Source organism: Camelus ferus, chromosome 9 (genome assembly GCF_009834535.1).
Source record: "Camelus ferus isolate YT-003-E chromosome 9, BCGSAC_Cfer_1.0, whole genome shotgun sequence".
NCBI lineage: Eukaryota > Metazoa > Chordata > Mammalia > Artiodactyla > Camelidae > Camelus > Camelus ferus.
This window is the reverse complement of record NC_045704.1, coordinates 66,575,259-66,596,391: the sequence shown is the minus strand read 5'-3', so window position 1 is coordinate 66,596,391 and position 21,133 is coordinate 66,575,259. Positions and strand designations below refer to the sequence as shown.

Below are 21,133 nucleotides of genomic sequence, written 5' to 3'. Positions count from 1 at the left end.
AATGAATGTGGACTTTTGCTGGAGCTTTCCAGATCCACACGTGAACCATGGGTCAGTGACCAGGTGGATGGGTGGCTTGTGGTCCAAGGCACACTGTCCTTGCTGGGCAGAGTCATGGAGGGTGATAGAGACGTATGGAGTCTGCGGTGTGCCTGAGCCCATAGCCCACTCCTGCCAGCTGGCTGCGTGCATCCCGTCCCAGCTCCTCGTTCAGTGATGTCATAGTCACAGCCTGAAATCGGCCATGGTGGGGTATTTACACCGTGCAGATGGGCAAATGCTACACATCAGGGCTTTATTTTCCAGAGAGCCAGTTGTTAAACGTTTACTAGCACACCTCTCTGGGATGGGGGAGTGAGGGGTGCATGTCGGCAAACGAAAAGGGGGGAGTCTAAAATGAGGGGCCTCGAGTGCTGAGGAGTTTGGACGCTCTCCTGAGAGCTGTGGGAAGCCATTGAGAAGCAGTGTAATGACAGCATATTACTTGAGAGGGTGATGTTTGAAATCCACCTGCCTAGATTCAAATGCTTGCTCTACCACTTACTAGCTGTGTGACCTTGGGCAGGTTACTTAACCTCTCTGACCCTTGATTTCCTCATCTGTGAAATGGGAGAAATAATGTCTGCTTCATATGGTTCTTATGAGATTTAGATGAGTTTTACACGTAGAGCACTTAGAATAGAGCCTGGTGCGCAGTAAGTATTCAGTAAATGTTAGCTATTGTAGAAGTGTCCAGATCGTGCAATGACGTGATCATAAGGGAAGCTCATAGCCACGGAGGTGACAAGGACAGCTTCAAGAGAGAGTGGGCCTCAGGCTGGGTCTTGAAGGGTGTCTCTGCGGAGAGGAGGGAGGAGGACCTTAGGGGTGGAAGAAGCAGTGTGTGAGGAGAGCAAGGGTTTTCCCGAGTGTTGGGGTTAATGGGTTTTCAATAAACGTGTGTCATGTGATTATTGAAACGCGGCTGGAATGAAAAATGGAAGAAAAAGCCGTAGGCTTGAAAAAACAAAAATCCCCCGTGAGGCTCCTGCAGCGTTCCCAGCCCAAAGGCCGCTTCCTCCAGGACCAGAAGCCACTTGGTGACGGGTCCAGGCACCACCCCTGACCTGGCCAGGCAGGCAGCCTTCCAGCCAAGAGCGACTCCTGCCCTCCTGGGTCCGGCGGGGATGGGGGGCTGGGACGGGGAGGGGAGGCTGCAGGGGCCTGACGGGTGTTGCTGGGGAGTCAGCCAAGCACCGCAGGGTTACCATCTCTCTCTGTCTTGAAGGGGAGAGGAGAGAGACCCCTTCGGTCCCTGGCTTTCGGCCCTTCCTGTTGTCATAATGGCTCTTTGTTGGTGTCAAAGGCCCTTCTGGACCGATGGGGCAACATTTCACCCTTGCCACACTTGACACACGGCTGCAGAGTCCGGCTGACTGTTTCACAGGCTGCCGTCGCCTCAGCCACACTCTGGGAGGTTAGCTGGCGGGGTGACGAGCGGGTGTTATGCCCAGTTCTGCACAGTAGTGTCAGGGGGAGGGGCAGCAGGGTGCTCTCAGCTATGCCGATGAGCACTCTCGGCTGGGGCACGCAGGCCTGGAACCTTCCACAGTTCACCTGCCTCAACCAAGCACTCTCCCACTGGGTTTGGAGAAGGGTTGGCAGTGGCAGAGAGCAGAACGTCTCTCGTTCTATCCCCCAACAGCCCCTCCTCAGTCACCAACATCCCCCCACCCCGTCCTTCCTCCCAAATGAGATGGAAAAATAAAGATGAGGCGATGGTGCCCCGGTGGTGAACAGAGAGCGGAGACCCAAGCTGGACCTGATTTAAGGGACTTGGGGAACTCAGGTTATTTGGAAGGAGAAGATAAATACACATAAGAAAGATGAAAGATAGGCAGACATTGCTCCTTTGGTCAGTATTTCTCACATGTTCTCCTCCTGGGGTCCCATGTCATTTACAAATGGCATTTACCAGGAAGCTCAGAGCAGCGTGTCGGCTATTAGCTGCAGTAACCCTTTGGAAACACAATAGAGTGGCATAGATTTAGACCATCCTAAAACCAGCTCCCAACTAGGGGCTTTTCTCAGACAAATTCTTTGGGTGTGTTAGACCCACTTGGGCTTAAGGCAGGTCATGTGCACTCCATCCCCACGATGGCAGCCAGTTTATCTTCCGCCGGCCACGCCTGCCCAGCAGCTCTCAGCTGACGCTCCCTGGAAACCCTCCATCTCTCCTCCCCTGGCCGGGTCTCCTGACAGGTCAGGCCAAGGGGTTGACCCGGAGCAGGGGGAACTGGTCATCCTCTTTCTCTGCGCCCTGGTGGGGATGTGCTGCGCAGATCTCCCTTCAGGACCGAGGCCCTCGTTCTCCTGGCTGACAAGAGTGTTGTCTGCTGATAGGGGGCCAGCTGGATTCCTCCCCAAAGAACAAGGTTATGCCCCCACCGCAGGGACAGCTGCATCCAGTGCCTGGACGATGCAGAGGTGCATGCTCTCAGCCCTTTGCCTCCATCCGGCACCTCTCTGAAGGGCCCCTCAGCTTCAGAGCTCCCGGGGGATCAGCTGAGCTCTCTGTGCTGACTGCACGCTGCTCGCCCCCGTGTGCGAGGCTGCTTCTCTCCCCACCTCGGTGTCCTTCCCAAGCACACTCCTCAGGGAACCACTTGTGTGTAAATCTCCGTCCCAAAGTCTGTTTCCCAGGGAAGCCGACCCCTGACACTGAGAGATACTGGACAGGAGGACTGTCAGCGCTGAGGTCCAGGCCTGGGTGGTCTGCAGGCTCCACACCAGCAGGGAGGCTGGGTGGTGGGAGACGCAATGTGGGGAGGCCCTCTGTCCGGGAGGCTGGGAGGTTGGGGAAGGAGTGACCCGGGGAGGAGTTAACTCTGACGGATGCCTGCCCGGCCCTGTGCATCCCGTGGGGGGTTGTCTGCTCCTGCTGTGGGTCAAGGAGAGGAGGAGAAGTCCGAGGGAGCCCCGATGCTGTCTAGAGAGGGTCAGCTCTTTGATGCTGCAGAAGCAGCCTTATTCCTGGTTGCCGGGGCAAACGCACCTCGCCAAGCCACTGCTTCCCTCCATCTGAAGTCAGATGGGCAGTTACGCAGCTAGACTCGCTGTTAGCCAGCTCCTCGGAGTGAGTGAGATGCAAATGCAACAGATAAGAGAATAAGATAAGAGGGGAGAGAAGCCAGGAGCTGCTGTGTGGTCTCCTGGAAGAGAGGGGAGCGGAAGGGAGACGCCAGCTAGGCCTCACCCCAGCTCTGTGGCCTGACTTCATCCCCCAGCCAGGCCCCAAACCAAGTGCGCTCCTTTTGGAAGATCACTGGATTTCCTCAGTCTGAACACAAGCCCCCGACTATGACAGGAGCCAGGAGTGAGGGTCTTCCTCTTTGTGCCGGAGCAAGATACCCAAAGGCACTGTTTTCTGAGAACTCAGAGGCCAGAAACACTCACTTACACATCAGACCCCAACCACAGTGACTTCCTGACCTGGGGGCTGAGCTGGCACCACAGCTGGTCACAGCACGCACCTCAGGTCCCCCAGCCCCAACCTCCAAGAGCCCAGAGCAGCTCTGCATCTCCCTTGCCCATTCCAGGCAACTCTAGAAGCCTAGGGTGTAAATTTGTAAGGCCAGGGACCTCACATTGGAGGCTAACTTTTACACGGTGTCTGATACGGAAGCCATGGGAATGCAAGGGACTAGTTGTAAAAGCCATGGGACTCTCTGAGGGTTGCTGGTACCAAAAATCATTCCAACCCTCTCCAGGGGCCGTGCCTGGGCGTTCCCCGTGGTGCGCGCAGTGGAAGAGGGACGGGGCCACAGACACACATCTGTCCAAACGCTACATTACCTCTTAGGAACGAACCCAGGCCCCTTCAGTTTCTGTTAATGTTTTTGTTTAAAAATAATTTTTTTAATGTATCTCTATAATAATCTCAGATGAAGCTGGAAAACCAGCACGAGACACGACTTGTTCCTCACCTTTTTACCCCAAGAGCCCCCAGGGAGACGGAAAATGCCAACACAAAGTTTACAAGGACTTGCGGAACACAAAGCGTGTGATGGGCTCTCCAGGGTGGCCGCCAGGCTGCTTTCGAGCAGGTAGCGAAGGAGGGCTCGGTGCCACTCGGGGGTAGCAGAGAGTTGGTGTTGCAGAGATAGAGTGGGGGGAGGGGGGTAAGAGTGAGCACCCCAAGAGGAGCCCTTGGATGACTCTGGACCAGCTGCTGTTTTCTAGAAGAGGGGCAACTCCTGCTGCCAAGGGCCCTGGCACACAAGGAGGAAAACCCAATTCTGGAACACCACATGCAGTTAAAAGGCAGCTCAGTTTTGTCCTTTAGGGTGGCACACTGCTCTGCAGTTCTGATGACCAGTTCTGTGCATTTTGTCTGTGCTGCTGACGGCTCTCCATCACGCACTCACATTGTCAGAGGCTCTGGACAGGATGGCCATGCAGCCCTTGTAATGGGGGGCAGGGTCTCCCCCCGCTTACTTGTCCAGAGCAGGTGAACTTCAGTTGCAGGCTGGCTCCTGCCTGTGGGGTTTCCCACTGTGTTCGGTCTGATCCCTGGAGCCCGTGTGACTCCGGATGACCCTGATATGGAATAATAAGCAAAAAAGTTACATGATATAATGGCCCCTATCATCAGATGTCCTCTTAGGTAATTTAAAATGATGAAACGTTTCCTCCTTTCTGAGCACGTGCGTGTGTGTGATGTGCACACATACACTCAGGCATGCACATACGCACTCTCACCCTGTGTTTCTTTATATATCTATAAATTTCGAATTCCTCATTGTAATGACGATAAAAAGCCTAGCTCAACTTCACCTCTAAGATGTGTTGGGTGGGTCAAAGGGCAGCACGCAAGCTGCCCAGAAAGATGAAGTGCTGTAGAAATGCCAGAGGTCCCCCCCAATGACCATATGCCATCACTTGTATCTGGTTGCTCTGCACCTTGCCCTTCGTGCACAGACAACGAAGGTGCATCTGAGCCTCAGACTCAGGCTCTCAACGACCCCTGTGTCAACAAGACTGAAGATGAAGAAACATGGTAGGACGCGGGCGTTTTTTCTGGGAAGACTGACCGAGCAGTTCAGTACGTACAGGGCAGAATTCCATGCAGCCTTCGAACCCTGAGCCCAGACTCAGCATTAACAAACCCAAAAAGTTCCACTTCTCTGACTGTGAGGGTGCTACAGTCACCCTTCACATGGCCATTCAGTGTGAAGTTCAAGAAGCACTTTGATTAAGACACACTTTGTCCTGGACTTTCACTGGCGGTTGATGAGCAGAGCCCAGAGAACAGTCTGAGCACCACATTCTCCCCTGGGTGGAGCATCTTAGTCACAAAGCCACTGCCTGACCCAGGTGTGTAGGATAGGGGTAGGGGTGTGTGTGTGTGTGTGTGTGTGTGTGTGTGTGTGTGTGTGTGTGTGTGTGTGTGTGTGGAAGAAGGGGCAAAGGTGTGGGACCATTTTTAACCCGTCTTCTCTGCTAGATTTCCTGTGATTTAAGCCACTTTAAAGTACCCTTAAGTCCACATGCAAAGGAGCTCAGTAGCAACCATTAAAGAACTTTTAAGTCTGTGGTAGCTGGTAGGTGTTCCGGCCTTCCAGTAGCATGAGGTAAGACCTGGGGTTCTCAGGCAGTCCCTGGTTTGGGCTGTTTATTAAAGTTCTAAATGGAAGTATTCCCTCCTGCCAGGTCTGGAAAAGCCCTGGGTGGGGGGGTGTGTATTTGTGTGTGTGTGTTGAGGGGTGGATGTACTTAAGGCAAAGGAAATTCTGCAAGAGGGCTGCCAAGACAAAGCCAAGAAAACAGAATAAGCAGAGAGAAGTTGGTGTCCCACCGCTACAGAGAAACAGGCTTCCATGTGCCAGCGAGACCTCCATCCAACAGCATGCAAGCCTGAACTCCCTTTAGACGTGGCATCTTTGTCCGTCACCCTCACGAGGTTGGGTGTAGCACAACCTGGGTGTAATGCAAGAAACGCAGTTTGGAAACAGAAGACCTGGACTTGAGTCCCAGCTCTGTCACTCACCTGCTGTGGACTGGGAGCAAGCCCCCTCCGAGGTGACTCCTTCACGTGTAGCTGGCAGTAAGACCCACTCCACGGGGTCTTGAAGCTGAACCTACCAGAGCCAGCGGGTGTGGAAATGCTCTGTAAGCTGACAGCGCTATGGAAATAGACAGCATTGCTGTTACTGGAGAGATTCACCACGTGATTCATCCCGGGTCACCTGTGAGATGTCAGCTGGAGGGGGACGCTCCCAGGAGCAGACACTGCCACAGCTGGAGCCGGTGGACCGTTTTTTTCCTAAACAAACAGTAAATGAACAAAATCTCGCCAGAGTCCAATGACAACCATCCCTTCAGCTTTGGCGGCTTCTTGAAAGGCAGCCACCACTGGCTAGTCCTTCTCTGTGAGGCAGGGGAGAGGCGGCCCCTCTGTTGGTCGTGTGGAGGGTGGTTCTGTGCATACCCGGCCCTCGCTGGGCTCACAGCAGTTCTCTGCCTTTTCCCTCAGGGTGCAGCACAGACGGCCCTCCGAGTGTGACATTCATCATGTGCCACTCACAGAGCTCAGACTGTCCCTCTCCAACCCTTTTCCTGTGTCAGAACGAGTTTCCTTGCTGTGGGTGTCAGATGGGAAAATCATGACCTCACTGAGCAACAATATTGTATTACAATCACGCATCTGCTCTTATTTCAAATCTTTGGTGCTTCCTATTATTGACAATAAGTGACTTGTCACAACCTGTTGACACCTGGTGAGGTCCCTGAAGTCAAGGCTGAGAACAGACGTCTTTATCTGCACATGAGGTCAGGCACGCGAGGCCAGGCGTCGGCCGACGTGTCCCGGTGCTTCCGAGGCCGGGCCCGGGGGAGGGGGAGGCCCAGGCGGAGCTGCTGCGTGGCGCGCACGAGGCCCTGGGGCCGGTCTCCGCACGGGTGAGCTGGGAGGCCTGCGAGCTCAGCGGCGCTGGCTGTTAGCCGCAGCCCTTCCCGGGGCGCTCACATGGCGGGCCGAGGCCTGCGCTGCCCGGGGGGTCCCCCTGCTGGGGCCCAGAGCCGGCTCCCTTCACGCTCCGTGGCAGCGACAGTTTGAAGTGGACGAGTGCGTGCCGACCTTCTTTCACGTCTGTCTTTGAGGAGTGGCCTCTTGGCAGCAGGAGGTGCCTGAGGTGTGGCTTTGCCGAGGGCTGGCTGAGCCGCGTGCAGGTGGTGCTGCTCAGAGGATTCACGTGAGCAGCCGAAGGAGACCTTCAGGTGCAAGGCACGGAGGTGCGTGCTGAGCGCTGCTCTTGAAGGCGCTCAGACACACGTGCCTTTATCGGGGTCCGTGGATGGATCCGCAGCTTCAGGGGATCTGTGGGTACCAGGGCCAACGCGGGTGTGGATTCGCCCTTTCAGGCGGGAAAGGCCTTGCCGGGGCGGCAGCCTGCGCCGCACACCCTCACGTCGGAGCAGTCTGGGGGCTCGCGGCCCACGAGGGTGGGATGAGATCATCCATGTGGAGAGAACTTTCTGGGTAGTTTGTCACAAGTGTGCTAGTGGCTCTGGGGCCAAGAACAACTGGGTCACACAGCCTGTTTTTGAGACCAGGTTGTGTGAATGATTTGCTCTGTGAATTATTTGTTATTTTCCCCCTGCAGCTCAGAAAAAACTAGTCTGATGGGCTTGGCCTGTGAGGCAAAGAGGGCTTGTGAGGTAAAGCTGCACGGCTGTGGGAGCCACAGGAAGGGGCAGAGTGGCCGCCTGAGTACTAAAGCCTCCGTGGGGCTAGTAGCCAAGCCAACCTGAAGGCTGGCTGAGTCAGGAAAATGAAGAGGTTTCTTTCCAGCTCTTGGAAGAAGGAGATGGTTAGTGGCAAGTGGGGAAAGGAGGAACGGGAGGAACCAGACATACTGGGCTTCGGGGAAAGGCCCGGGCACTGTGGGTCCAGGGGTGGTGGGGACAGTCCCGCTGTCACCCACTACCCAGGAGGACTCAGCTGCAGCTCAGCGGGGGCTTCGTAGTCAGGCCAGACCCAGGCTCGGTCCTGGCCCTGCCTCTTAATCCCTGTGGAACCTGAGGGACTCGTGAGCCCCTCCGATCAGCAGGTTCCTCACTGCGAGATGGGAGAGCACGACTTCCTCCCTGAGATGTGGTCAGGACGCAGTCGAGTGAGTATGCGAGGTACTTGCCATGGTGCCTGGAACAGAGCAAGCACAGTGCTCGGTGTTTTCCTGCGGTTGCAGTGGGACTGTTACCATTACCAGTGCTACGTAACAAACAGCACAAATTTCGTGGCCAAAAACCCAACCATTTTGTTAGGCGTATGGACTCTGTGGGTCAGAGATTCAGAAAGCACACAGCAAGGATGGCTCATCTCTGTTCCAGGATGTCTGGGACATCAACAGGGAAGGTTCGAAATCGGAGCTATCCCAGCGGCTGGGAGCTAGTGTCACCTGAAGGGTCCTTCTCTCACATGTCTGGGGCCTGGCCTGGGAGGGACTTGAAGATGAGGACTGCTGGCCAGAGGGCCTCACATGGCCTCTCCGGGTGGCTGTCCCACAGCATGGCATCTCAGGGTAGTTGAACTTCTAACACGGTGCCCCGCTTCTTCCAGAGCGAGTGTCCCAAGAGAACCAGGCAGACGCAGAATCGCCTTTTCTGACCTGGCCTCCAAAGTTGGCTGCATTCTGTTGGTTACAAGCACGTCTCCAGTGTTGGCTGCAAGGGCCTTTCTGGTTGGGAGGCGTGTGAGAGAACGTGTAGACATGATTTAGAGCCATCGAAGTGAATAAAGAAGAGGATAACACCTATGCTTACAGTTTAAAAAACCCATTCACTTAATCTCCACAATACCTTTGAGAGGGGGGCAGGCAAGCAGCATGACCCCATTTTGCAGTATGGAATCAGGCTCAGTGAGGCCGGGCACTTCACTCCCCTGAGCTGCAGGATGAGGAGCTCATACACGACGCCCTCTCTGGTCCCTCTCAGCTCTGAATCGCGGCATTTTTCTGTTCCTTGTAGAAGGAGGCAGTCCTGAAAAGTTGGCTGTCGTGCAGGAAGCAAAACTTTATGTATTGTTTCAGCAATTTCTGCGACTTCCCCAGACAAACTGAATTGCCTCCACTTAGCACACACCTGGATTCTGAAGGCAGCTAATTTTAGATTTCTTGGTTCAGTGCCAAGTATCAAAAGAGCTGAAAGGATAATCTTTGCTCAGTTGGAGAACAAATTCCTTCACCTGAGCTCAATTCTGGTGCCTCGTCTCAAGATAAGAGACCCCCATTTACCACATAACTTAAAGCTGAAACATTTCAATCAGAGCAGGAAAAGCAAACAAGATCACCTCCAAGCAAATGACTCACTGAGCAAGTCAACACTAAGAATGAAGCTTTTATGGGTATAAAATGACTGAATTTGTGCAGATACAATGCACTCTACTCAGTACTTGTGGCCCTGATTTGGTGACTGAAAAACATTTTCACATTATCTATTTTAATTGACTCAGGAGTGATACAAGAATGAAAACTTCATTAGTAAAGGACACCTGTGAAAATTTACTTCATAATTTCAATTTTATAAATTTAGGTTTCTAGAAACTGGATTTTCTTAAAATGTGGCCAACCTGTACTATACAGTTTTCTAGTCACTGTTAGAGAAGCTGATCTTCATCTGTTCATGGTTTCCATCTCTTCCTGGTTGTCTTGGGAGGCAGTGCCTTTCTAAGACTTTGTCCGTTTCTTCTAGGCTATTCATTTTATTGGCATATGGTTGCTCATAACAGACTCTTAACAATGCTTTGTGTCTCTGTGGCAACAGTTGTAACTTCTCCTTTTTCATTTCTGATTCTACTGATTTGGGCCCTCACTTTTTTTTCTTGATGAGTCTGGCTAAAGGTTTATCAATTTGGTTTATCTTTTCAAAGAACCAGCTTTTAGTTTCATTGATTTTTTTCTACTGTTTTTTCAGTCTTTATTTCATTTATTTCTGCTGTGATCTTTATGATTTCTTTCCTTCTACCAACTTTGGGTTTTGTTTGTTCTTCTTTCTCTAGTTGCTTTAGGTGTAAGGTTAGGTTGTCTGAGATTTTTCCAATTTCCTGAGGTGATCTTGTATCACTATGAACTTCCCTCTGAAAACTGCTTTTGCTGCATCCCATGGGTTTTGGATCATCATGTTTCCATTTTCATTTGTCTCTAGGTATTTTTTATTTCCTCTCTGATTTCTTCAGTGATCCAACAGTGTAGGAGGGCTCCCTTTTCTCCACACGCTCTCCAACATTTATTACTTGTAAACTTTCTCATGATGGCCATTCTGCCCAGCGTGAGGTGCTGCATCCTTGTGAACTTGATTTGCTGTTCTCTAATTAGTGACGCTGAGCATCTTTCCACGTGCCTGTGGGCCGTCTGCATGTCTTCATGGGAGAAATGTCTTGTTAGGTCTTCTGCCCATTTTTTGATTGGGTTGTTTGTTTTTCTGATATTGAGCTTTGTGAGCTGTTTGTGTATTTTGGAAGTTAATCCCAGTTACATCATTTACAAATATTTTCTCCCATTTTTGTAGGATGTCTTTTCTTTTTGTTTCTGGTTTCCTTTGCTGTGCCAAACTTTTAAGTTTGATTAGGTCCCATTTGTTTATTTTTGTTTTTGTTTCGATTACCATAGGAGATGTATTCAATAAAATATTGCTACGGTTTATGTCAAAGAGTGCCCTGCCCATGTTTTCCTCTAGGAGTTTTCAGGTATCTGGTCTTACATTTAGATCTTTAATCCATTTTGAGCTTATTTTTGTATATGGTGTTACAGAATATCCTAATTTCATTCTTTTACATGTCGCTGTCCAGTTTTCCCAGAACCACTTATTGAAGAGACTCTTTTTCTCCATTGTGTATTCTTGCCTCCTTTGTCATAGATTAATTGACCATAGTGTGGGATTTATTTTTGGGCTTTCTATCCTGTTCTATTGATCTATGGTATGTCTTTGTGCCAGTACCATACTGTTTTGACTACTGTAGCTTTGTAGTATAGTCTGAAGCCAGGGAGCATGTTTCCTCCAGCACTGTTCTTCTTTCCCAAGATTGTTTTGGCTGTTTGGAGTCTTTTGTGTTTCCATACAAATTTTTTAAAATTTTGTTCCAGTTCTGTGAAAAATGCCATTGGTGATTTGATAGGGCTGGCATTGAATCTGTAGATTGCCTTGGGCAGTACGGTTATTTTAACAGTATTGATTCTTCCAATCCAAGAACAGGGTATGTCTTTCCATCTGTGTCATCTTCAATTCCTTTCATCAATGTCTTACAAATTTCAGAGTACAGGTCTTTTGCCTCCTTAGATTTATTCCCAGATATTTTATTCTTTTTGATGCAATGGTAAATGAGATTGTTTCCTTAATTTCTTTCTGATATTTTATGGAAATGCAACAGACTTCTGTATATTAATCTTGTATCCTGCAATTTTACCAAATTCATTGATGAGCTCTAGTAATTTTCTGGTGGTGCCTTTAGGGTTTTCTATGTATAGTATCATGTCATCTGCACACAGTGACAGTTTTACTTCTTCCTTTGCAGTTTGGATTCCTCTTAGTTTCTTTTCTTCTCTGATTGCTGTAGCTAGGACTTCCAAAACTATGCTGAATAAAAGTGGCAAGAGTGGGCATCCTTGTCTTGCTCCTGATCTTAGAGGGAATGCTTTCAGCTTTTCACCATTGAGTGTGATGTTAGCTGTGGTTTTGTCATATATGGCCCTTATTATGCTGAGATATGTTCCCTCTATGCCCACTTTATGGAGAGTTTTTATCATAAATTGATGTTGAATTTCATCAAAAGCGTTTTCTGCATCTATTGAGATGGTCGTATGGTTTTTATTCAGTTTGTTAAAGCGGCGTATCACTCAGGTTGATTTGCAGATACAGAAAAATCCTGTGGCTCTGTGATAGATACCACTTGATCACGTTGTATGACCCTTTTAATGTAATGTTGGAGCTGGTTTGCTATTATTTTGTTGAGGAGTTTTGCATCTATGTTCATCAATGATATTGGCCTGTAATTTTCTTTTTTTGTGATTATCTTTGTCTGGTTTTGGTATCAGGACGATGGTGGCCTCATATAATGAGTTTGGAGCTATCCCTTCCTCTGCAACCTTCTGGAATAGTTTCAGAAGGATAGGTGTTAACTCTTCTCCAGATATTTGGTAGAATTCATCTATGAAGCCACCTGGTCCTGGACTTTTGTTTGCTGGGAGTTTTTTTTTTTTTTTTAATTACTGATTCAGTTTCATTAATGATAATTGGTCTGTTCATATTTTCTATTTCTTCCTGGTTCAGTCTTGGGAGATTGTGCATTTCTAGGGGTTTTTCCATTTCTTTCATTGTGAGCACTCAGTCAAGTGTTTATTCAGTACTTTTGCAGCATCCAGCATTGTGCTGGGCATCGTGGGGAACAAAAAAAGCATAAGCCACCATTCCTACCACCATACACCCCAATCTAATTGGAGGGCTGAGAAACACACACATAGGCCACAGTAAACAAGCCAGTTTCCTATACAACATTATATCAAGCAAGAATATAGTTCCAGGTATGTGACGCTATTGAAGGAGAAATAGGTCAGTCTATCAAGTGCTATTTATCATGTACCCCAGATAGTAAGGACCAAAGGAGAACTGATGAAGAAAAACATAACATTATAGTCTTGTAGTTACAAAGCTTTGAAAACACTCTCCTATTCATGATTTTATTTATTTCTGACAACTTTGGAGGTAGTCTGAATTAGGATTATAACTCCTCTTCTATGAAAGGAGGAAACTGAAGCCCCAGAAGGATAAACGATTTTTATCTCAGGGATTTCATGGATGTGAACCCAGAGACTCTAACTCCAAATCAGATACTCTTTTCCCTGCATGACACTGACCCCACATGTGGCAGCCTTTTTAAAGAAGGGTTTTCCCAAGAGGGGACTTGAACTGGGCCTTGAAAGAGGGGCAAGGGATGGGCAATCTGAGAAGACTGGGCATTCCAGGAACCTGAAAAGCTAGACTAGAGCTGGAGGACAGACATGAAGCGTGTAGGAGGCAGGAGCAGCCCAGCCTGGCTGTAGTGGATGGTTCTCATGGGAGAAGAAAGTGGAGGAAGCTTGAACACATAGAGATGAGCCAATTTAAAGAGACCTAGATCTCTGGGCTGAAAACGGTGCACAGCCACCCAAACTCAGAAGTGGTATGAGGTTTTTTTTTAACAGTATTCAGTTGGACCCAGTCATTCTGGGAATTCATGGATATAAAGAAGTAACCTTAAATATGGAAAAACAATTTCTACAAAGATGATCATCAAAACCTTATTGGCACCAACATGCCAGTAGTGGTTCTGCTAAGTGAGGTTAGGCTGTTAGGTCCTTCTCATTCCCATATTTCCTACGTTTCCTACATTTAGGAGGAGGGATTCCTTCTAGATACAGGAACATTCATGAATGAGCTTCTATGGGACCCTTATAACTGGTCCCCAAGGAGATATGGTCCTGGCATAATTCATTACCAGTTTATCACCAACATCCCCTTGGGGCTGACTGACCTGTGACTTCACCTCCTTCTCATTCTATAGAACTGTTCTGATGGAGGACGTAAGACACACACACACACACACACACACACATATACACTTTAGAGCACAGCACACTCACAAGCTAATATCTAGTGGGTTATTTAACCATTAGAAAAAAAAAAAAAAAAACACACTCCATGTATGTTTTTCTTTGGAAAACAAACCTGCTCTTTACTATAAGTGAAAAGATTGTCAGCGGGAAATTAGGATTACTAAAGACTGAGAGCTCACCAGAGCCAAGCAGACTGGAAAAGGCCAGGCAAGCGGAGGAAAGCCCCGCAGGATGCAGTAAGACACTGCTGAGGGCAGAGGGTGGGGCTCACCCCCGCTGCGGCTCGGTCAGCACTGTGGCACCCTAATGGGGAAGGCCTGGGCATGTATCAAATAATAAATGCAGTAGGCTGAATAATGATCCCCAAATATCTCTGGAACCCATTAATGCTACCTTATAGGAAAAAGGATCTTTGTAGTTGTGACCAAGTTAAGGATTCTGAGATAGGGACGTTATCCTGGATTATCTAGGCGGGCCCTAAGTGCAATCACAAGGTTCCCTTTGGGAGATGGGGAGATTTGACACCCACAGAAGAGGATAAGGCAGTGTGACCACAGGGACCATTGGAATGATGCAGCCACAAGCCAAGGAATGCCAGCTGCCACCAGAGTTGAAAGAGGCAAGGAGCAGACTCCCCCTTGGAGCCTCCAGAGGGAGCCCAGCCTTGCCAACACCTTGATTTTGCACCAGGGAAACTGACTGCAGACTTCTGGCCTCCAGAGCATGAGAGAATACCATTGTGCTGTTTTAAGCCCCCAGATCCGTGGCAATTTCTTATAGCGGCCACAGGAAACTAATGCAATGAAAAACTGTAACATTGGAAAGACAGATTTCCCTGGGAAAGGGTGTGGCATGGAAGCAAGGGCAGCTGTGGTCAGGCATGAATTGCTGGAGCAGAGTTGAGAACTGAGGGAGGATGAGCTGGACTTGGACCGATTAACTGTGAAGAGTGGAGGCAACAGTGCATAGGAGCTGGCTCCTACTGGCTCGAAGAGTCACTGAGCACACCTTCCCCAGCTCTGCCTTCAGAACCATCATGTTGGTAGCTTGAGATCAGCCATGGTGAGAATATTTACACCATGGAATTCAGAAAACAGTACAAAACAGAGATTTTCTCCCTGAGAGCCAGTTGTTAAATATTTGCCACTGAAGGAAGGGAGGAGGAGAAGTGGAAGATGGATTAGAACTAGATGGATTAGGTCTGGAAGACTAGCGTTGTCATTTGCATAAACAGTTATGTGCCATTAATAGAAATGGGAACATTGGAAAGACGATCTAATTTTAGAGAGATGAATTCAGTGTGAGAGTTGGATTTTCTCCTTGCATTTGCCTTGTTTATATTTACATTCTACTCTATGTCACATACTGGGCCAGGAACAAGGGATACAATAATGCTGTAAGATTTAGCCTAGTCAAGTGGAGAAGACAGAATTACAGTAGAATTGGGTGAGTGCTAATAGAGATAGAAGCAAATCACAAAGCCCATGTGTGGGAGAAGTGTGGGTGGGGTGGGGTGAGGACTTCCCAGATGAGATGACCTCCGCACAGCCTGAAGGAAGAGTAAACATCTGCCAGATGTGGAAAATCATGGGGGGAGAGGGAAGTTTAAACAGCAAGACTTGCAGTGACCCAGTGGGGAGAGAGGACAGAAGTGAACGGTGGTGTCTGGTTGGGAGGATGAGAAGGATGGTGGTCAAAGGGGCTACTTTCCTCTATGGAGGAGCTAGAAGTTACATTCACAAGATTATTGAGTGTGGCCAACTCAAGTCTAGCCTGAGTGGCATTAATCATCAAGGTGTCGGATGGATGGATGACAGAGTGAGAGATCAAGGAGATCACGCGGGGAGGGGAAAGGACCCAGCAGCTAGCACGCCACCCTCTGTGAGAGGAGAGGAGAGGAGGGAAGGAGGTGGGAGCTGGCCAGTGGGGACAGTGGGGGAGCTGGAAGCTGGAGCGGAATTCAGAAGGCAGAGCTGAAGCCCGGATGAGCAGGCAGGCCCTAGACAGCGGAAGCTCAGCTGGTTCTCTGCTCCGCGAAGGTGGACGCTGGCTGTCTGTCTCCTGCGCAGTCCCAGCACCTAGCCCAGTACCCAACACTCAGTGCTCATTCAATAAACATGCGCTGGAGAAATAAATGGGCGAGGGTCTGTTTATTCCAGAGCCACTGGACACAGGACACAGGAAGGCAGGCATTTCCGTTTTCTTACGGTGAGGGCCTTCCAGCGAACCAGCAGGCTTGGCTCTCAGTCAGAATCGGATGCACTGGGTGAGTTATTACTGCTGGCGGTGGGTGGGACTGGCACAGACTGGGGTCTCCAGGATCGCAGTGAGCAAAGGTCTAGACGTGTTGATCAGGGTGGCGAGTGCAGGAGACGTAAGGACTTAGGTATGGCTGGAGCACGGTGTAGGTGGGCAGCAGTGGGGGTGGAGCCTGAGTGTTGTGTTGAAGGGTTCAGATTTTACCCTGAAAGTGATGGGGAGCTACTGGAAGGTTTTGAACATGGGAACAACAAATTCAGTCTTACATTTGGGAAAGACCAATGTAAAACTCTGTCACCCGTGCAAATTAGACTGAAAGGCATGAGGCAAGAGGCAGGGAAACTCATAGGCAGCTGCTGCAACGGTCCGGGTGGGAGCTGAGATCCTAACCCAGCGCAGTGGTGCTGGGACACGAGCGGAGGCAAAATTGGGAGAGACTTAGGAGGTTCAGTCAACGACTTGGGGTAAAGACAGCAAGTCCTGAAAATGCTATCACTCAAGAGATGGATCTTTGTGGAAAGCAGGGGGTGGCCCTCACACTGACTAGCAACACGGGGCGTGGAGACCACAGCGTGTACTGCTGGACACTGGACACGACTTCCAGTACCTGGTCATGGCAGCATCGTCCTCACCAGAGGGAGCCCCTCCTCACCTGCCTCTGTGAGCCCGGCTCCCCGCGCATAGGTGGGCCTCAGGTACGTCTCTTTGCTGGAGCCCAGGTCACATGTCTGCACTTTAAGGGAAGACGAAAAGTGAGCATCTAGACTTTCTCTGCTTCTCACCTAAACTCTTCAGGTGGGGACTTCTCCACTGAAGAAGGCTGTGCAGAGGGGCCGGTCAACCATAAAAAAGAAAAAAAGACAAATGTTCACTAAAAATACGAAGAATGAGGAAAACAAAGATGACCAAGACAAGAACCCAGGGAAAGCCAGTATTTAAGAGAGAGGTACAGAGTCAGTGAAGGAAACCGAGAAGGAAGAATCTGAAGCTAAAAGGAGATTCAGAAGAGCCAGGCGGAGCAGTGTCGCAGGAGCCTGGGGAAGAGAGGACTTTGAGCAGGGCTGAGCACCCACTGCACTGGATGGTTGAGAGGTGGCCAGGTAGCCGGAGGGGAAGCGTTTTCAGGGACAGATGGGGGTGAAAGCCAGAGCAGAAGGGCTCAGGAGTGAGTCACGTTAGTGAGGACAGAATGTAGACCTCTCTTCAAGAAGTTTGGCTGGGAAGCAGAGGACAAAAAAAGAGAAAGTCGAAACTAAGGGGTGGCGCTGAGTGGGAGGGGTGGATTTGGGGTTTTGAGCCCAGAGCGTGTGTGTATGTTTATAGGTGTGCGTGCTGGGCCAACCCTGTGTTCCCTGAGGATGCCCACGGGCTGTGCGGAGAACCAGTTTAGTAACAGCCTCTCCCTTTGTGCTGCTCTGAGAAAGTTGCTCTGTTCAGCAAAAGGTATTAGGGTTCTTTTTAAGATTTTAAACTAGCCATGAAGCTCTCCTTCTTCAGGGATTAAGAACAGAGGACATCTCAGCTTTATATGTAGTGTTTGCAAATGCTCATTGCAAAAGGCATCCTGAAAGGATGAAGTGGGAGGCATGGGTTGGGAGTGGGAGATTGGGATTGAGCACGACCTTGTAATACCTTTATCTGGAGCATCCTTTCCAGCTCCAGGACAGTAATGACACCCAGCTCAGACTCCTCTGGAACGCGGGCTGGGACCGCCGCTGCCCACCTCCTTCTGTGCCTGTCCTGGGAGACTCGGCACGTTGGATGCTCTCGGTATCCTCCTGCCTCTCATGCTTACAAATCCAAGAGCTGATCCACAGTCAGCTGCCTCTCCCCGGGGAGAGCCCAAGGAAAGTATCAGACCTCTTTTGAATTATTCATTAAAGTTGCAGCCTTCTATCACTCCAAAGACCTCTAATCTGTAAACTCACACAAATACTATGTATGAATGAATAAAAGCTTCTATCTTCCAAAGAGCTCCAAGCACTTTCCCTTATATTACCACTTACCCTCCGAAATATGCCCAGGAGTTATATCCAGAGAAAACTCCAATTTGAAAAGACACATGCACCCCACTGTTCACAGCAGCACTATTTGTAATAGCCAAGACATGGAAGCAACCTAAGTGTCCATCAAAAGATGAATGGATAAAGAGGATGTGTGTGTATATATATATATATATATATATATATATATACACACACAATGGAATACTACTCAGCCATAAAAAAGAATGAAATAATACCGTTTACAGCAACATGGATGGACCTAGAGATTATCATACTAAGTGAAGTAAGTCAGACAGAAAAGGACAAATATCATATGATGTCACTTTAATGTGAAGTCTGAAAAAAAATGATACAAATGAACTTATTTACAAAACAGAAATAGACTCACAGACATAGAAAACAAACTTTTGGTTACTAAAGCTGAGGTTAGGGATAAATGAGGAGTTTGGAATTAACAGATTCAAATTACTGTATACATAATAGATGAAAAACAAAGTCATACTGTATAGCATCAGGAACTATACTAAATATCCTGTAATATACCATAATGGAAAAGAATATGTACGTATGTAGAACTGAATCACTGTGCTGTACACCGGAAACTAATGCAACACTGTAAATCAACTATACTTCAATTTTAAAAAATTTACCGTCTTAAAAAGATAGAAACATGCCCAGGAGTAAAGTGAATAGCTTCCCTTTTCAGATGAGGAAACCAAGGAACAAGTGAGTAAGGCAGGAAGGCGTCCCTGCCCTACAAGCACGGTTGTGAACACCTGGAAGAGAAACATGGGGATCCAGGACCCTTTTCTCTGCCTCTTAAGTCCTAAGAGTGTCTGGCATGTTTATTTGACTGTGCTGGGGTAGAGGGGATGGATTCCAGGGGGGCGGGGAGATGGTGAGTGGCTGGGAGAGAGAGAAATGCTTGTTTATCGCCCACCTTTAATTTGCATGGAAGATTTTAGCCCAAGAGGCTAATGTTTAGTAAATTCTTAATAACAAGGAAAGTCTATGACAAAGCGGTTCTGGGAGCAAGTGAGCAGTGGGCTCCCTGCTCCCCCACAGGCGCTGTGGACAGAAGCTCTGTTCATTTGCTGCAGGGGGAAATCGTCTGTCCCCAAAGTGCCCACCTCCCTGCAGGCAGGGAGAGGCTAAATCTGCCTGCCCGCCCGGCTGCACCGCCACCGCCACGCCGGCACCGCCACCGCCACCGCCACGCCGGCAGCATCCCTCTCCCTCCCGGGCGGTGCAGTTTCCTGAGACACGGAGAGCCTGCTCCTGCCGCGTGTGGTGGGCCCCACCTCCCAGGCCCCCCACCGGCTTTCTGAAAGGGTCTGTTGCTTGTGGGAAGAGAGTTGCTGTCATCCTCAAGCCCTCCAACCCCCCGAGGCCCAGCCACACCACAAGGAAGGTGTAGCTGCCGTGCGGGACTGATGTGTGTGCGCCTGACTTCCAGCTGTGGTTCCCGGGAGATAATTCAATTAAAAAGAAATGCCTCTGGGTCTTGGCCCAGCTCAGGCAGGTCAGAGAAGGCCCTGGAGGGGAAAGAGAAACTGCAGAGTTGGGACAAATCGCTTTCCTTTGCAGTTTCTTTCTTCTTTCAGACACCATGTCAGCTTGCTTCCTGAGGGGATTTCCTTGTGGGGAGGACATGAAATCCGTCGAATTTGGTTAAGCATCCCGCTTAATGAAGGCAATAAATCATGTCAGTGAGGGAGGTCTGGGAGCGCCAGCCAAGGAAGGCAGGACAGGGGTTTCTGTAGGAGCAGGAGGGCAGGCGTCTGCCTCAGGCTCAGCCCATTTCATCAGCAACAATACAGTGGGGAAAACGGAACGTTTCAAGGGAGCCCTGCTCCAGAGAGCGCGGAGGAGAGCCCCAGTGTGCATCTTGGTTTTTCTTGGGGACTCTTTTCAAGCCCTAGTTCCCTGTGTGCAGAAGGACCAGCCTGTCTGCGGATGGGTGGCCTGTGTGCTATGACTTGAGAGGCACAAGTGGTGGGGGGTTCCCACATTCTCTCTTACACTCACTGGTTGCTCATGCAAAGCGCCACTGTTGGAGAAGTGCCGTGGGCCTCTCAGTGCACCTAACCCTGAGGTGGGCCAGCGTTAGGGGTGCTTACCCCTGTTAGAGTGGGTCCTGAGGGCTAGAGACGGGGCCTGATGGTCTGGACAACCCGGCCAACGTCATAATTCGCCTGCAGCTGGCCCTTCCATCGAGCATCCTTGGGAATCAGTGATTCTGCCACTGAGTTCCACCGTGACTCAGAGCCGCATCTCACTCTGAGCCTCGGCTCTTCCAGGCGGTAAAGTGGGGATGACAGTGCTTATCGAGCAGGGCAATTGCCCAGGTGGAGCGAGCTGGAGGACGCGGATGGTCTGGGTAAGTGTGATGTGCAGCGTGGGCCGTCGGAGCTCCTGTTGTGTCCAGCCTGCTGCGTGGCAGGATGAGGGTCCACCCGGCCCGACTAGGTTAGGTCCGCAGGTTTTCCCTGCACCTCTGCCACCTGCCACTCCGCATCCTCCTGCCTTCCCCAGCACCCTTTTATGTGATGTCGGGCTGTTGCCACCATTAAGCAGTAGCCCCCTTTTTAAGAAACAGACAGCAATAAAGTAGACGGAGAGATGACAGGCACCCAGACCAACCCATAATCTCTATTCAAAGAGACGCATTAAATAAATACCTGTTCACCTTATGAGCAAACAATGAGGTCAGTGTACTCAGGAGTAACTTGGTAGGAATGGGCTTGTCTGTACTTCCTGGGTGATTGACTGCTCTCAGCAGAGCCCTCACAACATTTCCCGAAGGAGTGAACCGGGGACGACTCCACCTGCTTGAAGCCACGTTAGACAAACACCCGGAGGCAAAGACGTGTCAGCAATTCCCCCAGTGAAAGGGGCTTATTGGGTAAGTTCAAGTGAATTTACTTTTATGAAGCTCCCAGTGCAGAGGCTGTGTGCTCCAGAGCAGTGGGAACTGTGAGATGGGCGTTTATGGTGTAGTTGGGGCTGTTCGCAGGGTGACCTGCCTCTGCGTGGCTACGAGCCCACTGTTACAGAAGGCCGCCTCCAGACCTTTCTTTCTCCTGGGCTCAGATTTCTCCCCAGCATGAATTGGTACATCAAATAAAACCCTGAGAAAGCACAAGTAATTAATTTATAATCTACTTCCCATTCCCTATTAGATGAAATGTTTTAGGAAAAATTTTTTAAATGCATCTTAGTTTTCATTTCAAGTGTCTCTTG

General features: G+C 49.7%; 1 protein-coding gene across 2 annotated transcripts in view; it reads left to right on the top strand.

Annotated features, from left to right (window-relative positions):
- BCAR3 (BCAR3 adaptor protein, NSP family member) overlaps window positions 1-21,133 on the top strand; it is a 221,007-nt gene that overhangs the window by 41,897 nt on the left and 157,977 nt on the right. The gene's annotated exons all lie outside the window — the stretch shown is intronic.